Genomic DNA, 11,331 nt, shown 5'->3' with positions numbered 1-11,331 from the left:
AATAATTTAAAATAAAATAAATAATTATAAATATATAATTACTTCTTTTAATTTTAAAATACCACAATGTGATGAATCCATTCGCTACTATTGAAAATGTTAGAGTACTATTAGTAGCAAGATTTATCATTTATTTAGACATGTTTGTCAAGAATCATGCTCGACACTCGACTAAGGAAAAATTTGAAAGAGTTACACTTAAAATTTCAAACTTTTCATAAAAACTCCCTCATCGCTATTGTTTTTTAAAACATTTAAATGTCTTGCTAACTTAAAAATTTATCATAATTTTTAATGATAATGTAATTAATTCCTTTCACGAGCCAGTTACTATTTCGGCCACGTGCTAACTAGTTGAAGTACTCAAGGTCTCCATGTCATGCATCAACAATTGTGCATGCTCCACTTGGTTTCCATGCATGTTGACCATGCATTGTGCTCCCACTTTGATGGCATATATGACACAGAGGAAGAAAGGTCCTTCCCTGCCAACAAATTTTTCCTCGTCCTACTTACATGTGTCCCTTTCCCCATGCTTTGTGGTGTGTTCCCTTTCCCCATGCTTTGTGGTGTGTTTCAGTTGTGGAGTAAACCCACGAATGAGCTCAATTGAATCTAGTGCCAAAGGTAGCATGAGTAGATAAAACGTAGGAAGAAGGAAGGGACACATATTCGAGTAAGCTCAGAAATAGACAATTAAATTTCCATCAATCTCTTCGAAGGATTCATCCATAGAATACAAAGAAAGAACATTTTTTAAATAATCATACCTCCAACTTATTATTGGAAAGATCAAGCTTAGCCAGCATATATGCCAGATTTTGTGTCGCATCTCGAGGAAAATTCCGATAATGTCAAGCTTTATGGGGACATTTTTCGGAGAGGCTAGATGCAACAACGCTTCAATTTCCTCTCTGGCTTCTTTACTTGGGGCTTATTGGTCATAAAAAAGTATTAAGGCATTTTCCGTGGACAATGCGGGTAGGGTTTTGTTATCGATCAAGAGAGCGTCATAGATTTGGTATAGTTCAAAGAGTTATGTGATGACTTTGTAGGGAGTTTTCCCATTTTTCCTTCTTTATTGACGTGAGCCTCTATGACTGCTTGCACTTGCCTCAAATTTCAGTTTAGTTGTATTTGGAGGATTCTACCATTGCTATTCATCCAAAAAGCATAAGATACCCTCATGGATTGCCACTGAACATCATCCCTGCCCTATGGAGCTGAAAGAGTTGATGGCCTTCAATTTTTGGCTTAACTCTGACTTAGTGCATGCCGGAGCTTGGCGAGACTACTTTAGAAAAGAATGATTAGGTCAATTTCAAAGACCTTCATAGGGAACTAACGAAATTTGTGCTATGGTAGTCATTTGGTCGACTTCAAACACAATAACTCAATTTAGAAGGAGAAATTCGACCACATACGGCATGAAGAATTGATTTCAAGTGATCTTGAGCAAATTTCTAGCTAAATGAACCAAATATTTTGGTTTCTCACCCCAAATCCCGATAAGAGAGGCTGCAAGTTACTACATAATTCCCGATAGATAATTCCAATGAATCAAGAACTTTAATATATCAATCCTAGGACCATAGATGAGTGTTGTATAGTCTACAAGATAAACGTGAATTCAAAAAAATACAGTGTTGAGAACCAATTTCAAGAGATATTTAACATCATGCATGTTCTACATGGTTGGTTTCCTTGGTTTTATCAACCTAGAGAAAAAGAGGAGTCCGATAAAGAGAATGTTTTTCGATTCCTTGCGTTTCCTAGAAGAAAGTATTTTGATATGGTTGGATTGATGAATTACAAAAGCAGCATATATTTTCATTTTATTTTCTTGTATATATATCATTAAACTAAAAAAATAACATACAGACAACAAGAAAATACCAATCGGATTTTATCATTTTTGCTAATTATTTGTGAATTCTATTGATTTTAGCTAACTATACTCCTTGTAATTGCAACAAAAATGGAAATTACAGAAAAAATAGAAATAAATTGACCTATCCTTTGCCAAGACCTACTTTCATGATTAAAAATAAGGTGATGAAAAGAAAAGTGTGACCTCATCCTTGATAACATTTACATATAACCATGGTTTACAAAATGATTCAAAGTTTACAATGGTGATGGTCTATTTTTTCATTTTTATCTATAAGTGAGAAGTTAATTTTTTTTTGTTTTCTTTTCTTACAATTCTATAACTCTAGAAAATTACATTTTTTCAAGGAAATGAGCGATTTTTTTGGTTTTAAATTTGAAATAAAATATGCAATAATATGAAAAGTAATTTGTAAATCCTCCTTACCAATTGTTTTTTTGAAACAAGTGTTGCTTTGAAAAATGACCTCTAAAACATCTGAAACATGTTTTGACTAAAGATAAAGAGACTTTCAAGTGGAATAGATATACCTTCAAGTGTGAATGGTCTCCACAAACGAAGAATCATATGTCATCTTTAGCGTTAGTTGCAACTATTCTTATCTATATATAGTAGAGTACAGGTCCCCAAGGTTTTCCTACCTGGTCCTAATGAAGGAAGCAAAGCCTAGAAGACCAAAATCAGGACTTGAAAGGTGATGATAGGGGAAAAATACCGGCTAGCATTGGATATGGTTATGCAGGTAGGGATATTCGTTTTTCCTGCCATCAAGGTCCTGGTCTGCTTTCCCAACTTGCTAGTAATTCATTTATATTTAACTGTGAAAATATGTATGAGTATGGAAAATATGTATTGATTAGAGGATAAGAAAGGTACAATTGTTACTAAAAATTTATATGCATATTAAATATGAAATAGATGGTGGCACTAGTACAAATGGGGCCAAAATCTGATGACTATTTGTCAGTGATGCAACTTATTGGCCTCGGCTATCCGCCACATTTGTGCTTATCAAATCGTCATTGGAATTATACTGAATAATCGACAATTTAGTTACCATTGCATATGTGATGGTACAAATGTCAATTATCCAACACATAAAAAGGCTGAAATGGTCATTAAAAAATTGGCATTTATAATTCGGCTTGCAATACTACAAATCGTCGGATATTCGACAGATAGAACATTGTATATCTGTCAGGTCACGCATGAGTATGCAGTTGGATATTCGACACATAGGTCTTTTTTTTTCAGATGGAAAAAACTGACGTTGAGACATTGGGTAATGAATGACATAAGTAATTTGTGCAATAGAAGTGTTGTTGCTGTAATGCTTTCAAGTCAATGTTGAAGCGTCAGGTATTCGACACATAGTTTTTTTTTTTACGGAACAAACCGACGTTGAGGCATTAGGTAATCGATGACATAAGTAAATTGTGCGACAGAAGTGTTGTCTCTGCAATACTTTCAAGCCGACGGTGAAGCAACAGATATGTGACAAATGGGAGTTCTATCTTACCGGAGTGTTAAGGTACCAATGCTTTCGTATGTCGATTCGCTCGTTGAGTATCCGACGAGTAATCCAATCCACAATCATCAAATATTCAATGACCTGCCTCTTCCATCATATATATATATATATATATATATATATATATATATATATATATATATATATATATATATATATATATATATATATATATATATATATATATATATATATATATATATATATATATATAGATAGATAGATAGATAGATAGATAATTCAAGAAGAAATATCTAGGTTTGACTACACTAATCGATGACCCAAGATGAATTTCTCATGAACAACCTAGACATTTAAATTTCTAAGTTATGAAATTAATGGTGAAGTTTATATGGTTAATTGACTAACTAGTGGAGTAATTGTTGTTGGTTTATTTAAAAGGTGTGTTGTTGGCAAGAATCAATGGGTTACATTTGAGACTAGAGAGGTTTGGAGAGAAAAGACCCAACTAGAGATTATCTATACCGACCTTTATATAGTTAGAAAATCATGATGATTAAGATACACAACATATGTTTTGAACTTTGCTATTGATTTTTCTATGTATATTTTGAAATAATTTTTAAAGAATAAGGAGCATATCTTTGAAAATTTTAAGGAGCCTAAGGCATTGGATGAAAAGTAAAGTGACCAATATATTAAATGTCTAAGAACAATGAGAAAAATATTTGACTAAGGTATTTGAGAACTACTTGTATAAAAATGGTATTACTTGGCAAATATATGCACCTTACACACCTCATGGTATTTGTCTTTTTGAAATAGAAAACTAGATTCTAATTGGAATAACACAGTGTTTCCTTCATACTAGAGTTATGCCAACTGGATTTTCAATATAGGCTATCTACTAATCAAACTACCATTAAACATGATTTTAACCAAGTTTGTATAGGATATGATCCCACTTGAGAAATTCATCAAAGGAAACCCTTGGAGAAACATCTCAAAAAATTTTGATATATAGCTTAGGATCTTATTCTAAATGATAAGAGAAGGAAACTAGATATAAGAAGTCATTCTTATAATATAATAGGATATTCCAATGATTCAAAATCATATAGGTTGTCTTAAATCCATTCAATTAGTAATTTGTGTATGAAGAATGTTGTATTTTATTATAGGGATTTCAGTGCTTCTTTATCAAACTCCCCTTCTATATGGTTTATTATTGGTCCATTTGAAATTTGTAAAAAAGTTTGGATTTGAATAAATATTTCAAAACATTGATCAACATGTCAATCATCTTGTTAAATTGATAGTAAAATATCCTAATAGAATTGTCTTACAATTTACCTTGAACAACATAGTTGACTAGAAGAAACGAATCTCCTAAATATTATACTATGGACCCTCAGAGATTCTCCTAAATATTATACTATGGACCCTCAGAGATGTAGATGATCCTTCTACAATAGATTCTAACCATTTCGAAAGAGTGACTAATACAATTGAAACTAGTGATGTTCATGCAAGTAGTTACATAACTTAAGGAAGAGTAGATGAATGAAATAATGTGGTAGTGTTTCCTTAGTGGCATGTGGATTAGAGACGCGTGATACTCATCGATATGTAGATGCAAATTATTAACTTGGATGAGAAAATGTTATGGATAAAAATTACAAACCTTTCATAGATTATAAAATTTGGGATTTGGTTCCCTCACTATAAGGAAATGATGCGTTGAATTTTCAATGAATCTATAAAACTAAGTTCATATATTAATATGTTGTTAAGATGTGATGTATGAACATCATTAAATTTTTCTTTCCTTATGTAATAGGATCTAGAGTTTTCTAGATTGATCTACAAAGGAATGAGCTTGTTTCTTTCATATATCATGTAATGTAACCAATGTAATAAGAAAACATATATTTGGAGGAGTTTACTAGTTTTAGGGATAGTTAGAGATATTTAAGGGATTGGATTTGATATTTTCCATGAGTGGAGAATTTTGATTTTAATTCACACGAAATGAAAGGAGTTATTTCAAAATTTATCCTACCTCAGGATCTGCTAGGCGATGGGTGTAAGATAAAAAATAATTTCCTATTCACAATGTAAGAACAAGTAATGCAATCAATGGACGAAAGTATGTAAATTGTGAAACCTTATAACCTTCATAGGCTAGCTTAAATTGAAAACCCATCATAACAGCTGGAAGCCCTACGGTAACCCATAGATATCACTCCAAATACATGATCGAAACTCCTGCACACATGCACAAACAAATAAGGAAAAAATTCACCCTCATAGAAGGGAAGTTAGATTTTACTATGAAATATTACAAGTAAACCATAATATCACATATACAAATATGAAATGGAAAAATGAAAAAAAAAAAATCCATTGATATAATAACAATGGTACATAAAGATATTATACCTTGATCATAGTGTATACTCTCCTATGATATCTTAGTTCTCCTCTTACCTCGACTTGTAAAAAAATAGGCTCATTTTAGATGCAAGAGAAAAGTTTTATGGTGATATTTTACTAGAATTATTGGGTCATACCTCTTTGATTCTTCCTCTCACCCTTGAGAGAGTCTCACTAAGTATGTCTTTCCTAGATCTGGGAGAATGTATATGGATATGTGACTGTTGTTTAGTGGCTTGAAATTTTTGTGACTAAAGGAATAGCATATCATATTTTTAAAATAAATCTCCTATGAAGGAAGGCTAAGTATACTTTATGTTTATCAATTTAGAATCCTATACAAACTAGACACCAACCACACTTACAACTTGTAGAGACCATAAATGTTTCATACTTCCTACTAGAATCCATAAATGGAATGATTTTCAAGGAAAAAAAGGGTGTAAATATGAGTTATTATCCTATCATGGGCTCATTCAACTACTGGTTTTCCATACTTTCGATAAGTTGGACCATAAATTCTTTTGGATTGATTTTGGTCTTATACACTTTTCCTCTCTCTTTCTTATCGACATCAAGGGATTAACTAACAACCTAGTTTTGTGTAAACTCTAATAGGTTCTATGTTTATACCTATCCATAGCTTTTCCCCTACATCACCCCTAGGAGCATGTGCTTATTCTAGATACCTATTTTGATATCATTGCTTCACATTTCCTTCAAGGTACCCCAAGGGTGGTTCCGGTCAATCTAATAAGCATTCATTCATGCAAAGTAATTCCACATGATAACATTCTAAGACATATGTGGTCATCATATAAATACCTATATTGATTTACAACTTTCCAAGCCTTTGTTTCATCTTTACGTTTGTTCTAAATCTTTTGTATAACATTTATTACAAGATTATTAAATAAATATTTTGGAATCTCTCCATAACTAAGAAATGCAATCAAATGTCTTGAAAGGGATGTTGTTCTCAAATTATAGCTCTTTCCACAGATTTTCAAGGAGTTGATGTTTGGGTAACAAACATAATTTTCATCTCTTTCAACTTTTAACATCGACTATTAAAAATGGATCATTTCACATGGAAATCTTCTTTTAACAAGAAATGTTCCTTTCACTACATAACCATTATAGAAAATAAATCAATGAATGAAGAAGGGGAAGGCCTCTGAAATCTAACTGCCTCAATTTTTGCCTTCAAATACTTTTTTTGGTCATTATGAAGACAAATTTATGTTGAGTCAAATTCAAAGTCATTTTTGTAAGAGACCCTTCTTGGGCTCCTTAAGGTCAAGAAAGGAAAAATGTTTTTGTGTTTAAATATCGCCTCCACCAAATTAGTTCCTTCTCCCAAATAGATTACCATTCATCATTCCAAGTTGGCCTCCAAATAGAAGATAATCAAGTCAACCTTCATTACAAGCCTACAAGTTAGGTTCAAGTCAAATTGTTCATGTAGGCTCAAATGCGCAGTGACCAATAAGTATAAATAGCGTATTATTTCACAATTTGAAGGAGAGAAGTGAAGTATTCATTCAATAAGTAATAGAAACTATCATAGGACTGATAAATGGAGAGGAAGCAGAGAATATTACGATAATATTATAGAGAAGAAGATGAAATTGTGAATTGCAGAAAAAAATTATACGGAGGCTGAAGTTCCATGTTGCAGATATGATTACAAAAAGGGTTGTGATTATTACGGAAGGGAGGCCAATATTTTTGAAGTAGGAAGGCCGATATTTGTGAAGTAGGAGGGTCGAGAATATTGCATGAGGGTTAGAATTTTGAAGTTAAAACAAAAGGAGCTAAGAACCATGATTGTAGAGGAAATTGCAAGAGGAACTAGTCTGGTCATTGGGGTAACTCTATTTCACTAGTCATATCATAAATTGTGTCTCAACCTGATTTAATCTACTAGAGAAAAAGATGACTAGGTTTTTTCATGGTTTTCTCCTTCATAGGGGTTTTTCCCTAGATGTGCACTTACATATTTTGTTATTTTCTTTGTGATCTTCATGTTGGTATTTATTTGATGAAAGGAACAATAACATCATCAAAATATAATTTCACAAGTAACATTGAAGAATCTAACTCACATAATTCCCTAGATTTCTTGACAAATGAGAGGCATTCAACCTCATTTAAGTCACAAAAGTAATTCGGTCTCTTCAAAATGTTTGAGGAAAATTTAGAGAGAGAAGGAGGTGAAGGATAATGAGGAAAGTAAGAAGTTCTATTTGCTTGGCTTTTGCATCAATTATTTGTTTGGCAAGCTCGCACGTATGGGAAGAAATCTATCTCTATTCGGATTTCGAGCTAGAGAAGAGAAACAAACTAAGTTATAGAGAGAAGAATTCTAGTTTGGGTGGATGGCATATCACGTAGTGAGTTGTCTTGATCAAATTTCTTGGAAGTATTCCTTGAATTTCTATAAGAAGAGAATTTCTGGGATTTTCTCCCATGGGAGGGTTTCTCCCTAGCTTAAAGCTTATATTTGGTGTTCTTCTTTACATTGTGATCTTCTTTATTGTCAATATATCAAGAGAAAACATTATAAAGTAAACCATAATTGGATTTGCCCTAGTTTTTCTCAACATCTATGTTCTCAGAAGATTTGATATGTAGAAATAAATTTTTTCTTAAAATCAAATGCAATGCAAAACTAAATCATGCACCTAGTGGATAAGCACTTGGTGGGATAAATTTGAACAATACTTCGATGAGCCTTTTTCCTGTATATGAGTCCAACCATAGTTAATCTTTCAAATCCATATAGGTGAATGAAAGTTCCTTCAAAACAAAGGAAGGAGGAGAAGTTAGATGCTATAAATAATTATTAAAATAGAAGAAAAATCATATCAATGTCTTATGCCCAATTAATAGAGTAAGAGTTTCTCCTACTACCCTGCATAAAAAATTACAATTTATGGTATTTCACTAAAAAAAACACACAATTGTCAAAGAAATACAAATACTACATGAATGCTATTCATGGAAAATTTTGTTATTTCTTATAAAACTTTATGTAACTCTCCCTCTTCCAAGATATACAAGACAAATATTAAAAAAAATGTATCACCTAAACCCTTATCATTTTGATCTATTCGCTTCAGCTAGTTATTCCACTTCAACATCTAAATTGGAACTTGTTATCCTACACATATTCATGAGACCAATGAGGAAAACTTAGATTAAATTTGACTAAATATTAAATTTAATTCCATGAATAAATAATAACTAAAAAGACTTGCGTTCATGAATACCTCAATGAGATCCTCTTGGTTTTGAGAATAAATTGTTAGAGTAGTTTAATCTGGGAGAAAACCTCCCTCCACTCGATGAAGCAACAACGAAGTCAACATTGACTTTGTTTTTTATCTGTTGGATTGGGGGTGTTGTGCTCCAGGATTATCCAAATCCTAATTTCTTCTCTATTCAACAAGGCCAACCATGTGAAGGTGGAAGCTCTCATGCCCCCCACCCCCCCCTTCCCCCCCACCTTCCCCCCCACATCACTCTCAATTCCCCAGTACCCAATCTATATATAATATAGGAAATAGTTTAAATCAAGACATTAAGATACAAGAAAGATAGCAAACATTCATTCATTTGTAAATCTACAAAATATTTCATCTGAATAAATTTTATCATAAAAAATATGTTTACATAATATGAAACAACCTCATGTACATAAAGAGACATATATAAATTATTCGTTAACATATAGCATTCATTCATTCATTCATTAATCATAGACACAAAATAATTCATCTCAAAAATATTGATCATAAAAAATGTGTTCATAATATGGTGCGTGATGTTTCTAATGATATTACTATTACAATCATTTTTTTTCTTTATTTTTGATGGGCTGGTCATGTACTCATAACGTTGTTGAGGCTACCGCAAGAGGGGTGGATCATCAATTGTAATAAAAAAGAAATATTAAATTGATATTTTGTTTTATTATTCATTAATAAAAATATCATTAGAGTTTTCTTTACTTCATGCGCTAGTCGACACTGTAATTTAAAAAAGGAAACAATTACCACAATAATTTTGTAGGTACTTCTCATACAGAGCATCAATACTAGTCAAGACAACCAATATTACCTCCCATCTTCACTAGTAGTGTGTATGGCATCTATGTATGAGTATGTTTGGAATTCATAGATGCCCCAAACACTATTGGTGAAGATTGGAGGCAATATTGGTTGTCTTAATCAATGTTGACACTTTGTTTGAGAAGTATCTATAGAATTGTAATTTTCCATTTTGATATTGTGGTATTTTTTTCCTTTTTAAAATTTTCAAGATTAGTTCTAGGTTTTCTTAACGTCTGCTATTTTGTTTTTAAACATGAATCACTAATGGATTGTGGAGATGCTACAATGGTTGAAGGTTGCATTTTCCAAGAAGAGGAAAACAAAGGAAATATGGAGATTTCAATATGGACAATGTTAGGGTCCTATAAATTTTATAGGATGAGTTAAATTTTTACCTTATTATTTGGGGGTTGAGAGATGTAAATAATGATTCAGTTTTGAAATTATTTCCATAAAAAATAAAAAAATAAAATAGAAATGCCTAAAAGAAAAGAAAAATACTGTAGGGGATAGAAAAACTATACAAAGGAAAAAATGATGAATAAAAGGCATGAAGAAAAAAAGGAAAAGAAAAAATATATTAAATTTGTCCCCCTAGGTGAGAAAGTCTAAGTGCCACCAAAATAAGAAAAGAAAGACAACAGTTAAGTAGTATTTGAAAATTTTTCTAAAGAATGAGTGTGAAACTTGTTTTATATACCAATTGGAATAAGACTAGAAATACATTAGGTTGCTTACACTGTTTAATCATAATTAGATCGGAAAATCAATTAAATTAGCAGTTTTTCACACTCTTTAATCGTGATTTACAGGTTAGAAAATAGAAAAATCAGTTAAATTAGTTCTAGGATAGTCATAAAGAGATTTATGTTTTCTGCAAAGTTTGTAATGTTAACACTAACAAATGAGCCTTAACACTCAAATTTGTAATTTGCCTAAGTCTATTGTCACCAGCAAGTGACTGGAAGTGTTTTTCAAAAGGATGAGTGAAGTCATCATGAAAAGGTTCTTTATGACATTTAAATTTTGGATATCTTGGTTAGTTATCATTATGCGATGTCATCTCAAGGTACAATTAATGAAGAAACACCTAATCACTTGTACTATACGTTCATCAAATATTCTTTATCACCTATTACTTCACTCATCCATCTAGTCATTCCATCTCTCTCATTATTGCCCATCAATCACTCCTCTTATTACTTTCCCCCTCATTTTCTTTCCCTTTTTCGCTCCATATCCCTCATTTCCCTAACGATAATGGGAGCATTTCCATCACCACAAAGAAATTAGGTCGATTACAGATTTTTGACCATTCATTGTGGCTAACTACACAAAGACTGATCAAACCCTGACTATGCAAGGTGACTGCGCAAATTTTCGCCCTCCTCTCG

The sequence above is a fragment of the Pinus tabuliformis genome, chromosome 8 (genome assembly GCF_031772625.1).
Source record: "Pinus tabuliformis cultivar Carrire ecotype Pingquan chromosome 8, CPIR1, whole genome shotgun sequence".
In the NCBI taxonomy this organism is placed as follows: Eukaryota; Viridiplantae; Streptophyta; class Pinopsida; order Pinales; family Pinaceae; genus Pinus; species Pinus tabuliformis.
Note: the sequence above shows the minus strand (reverse complement) of the source record.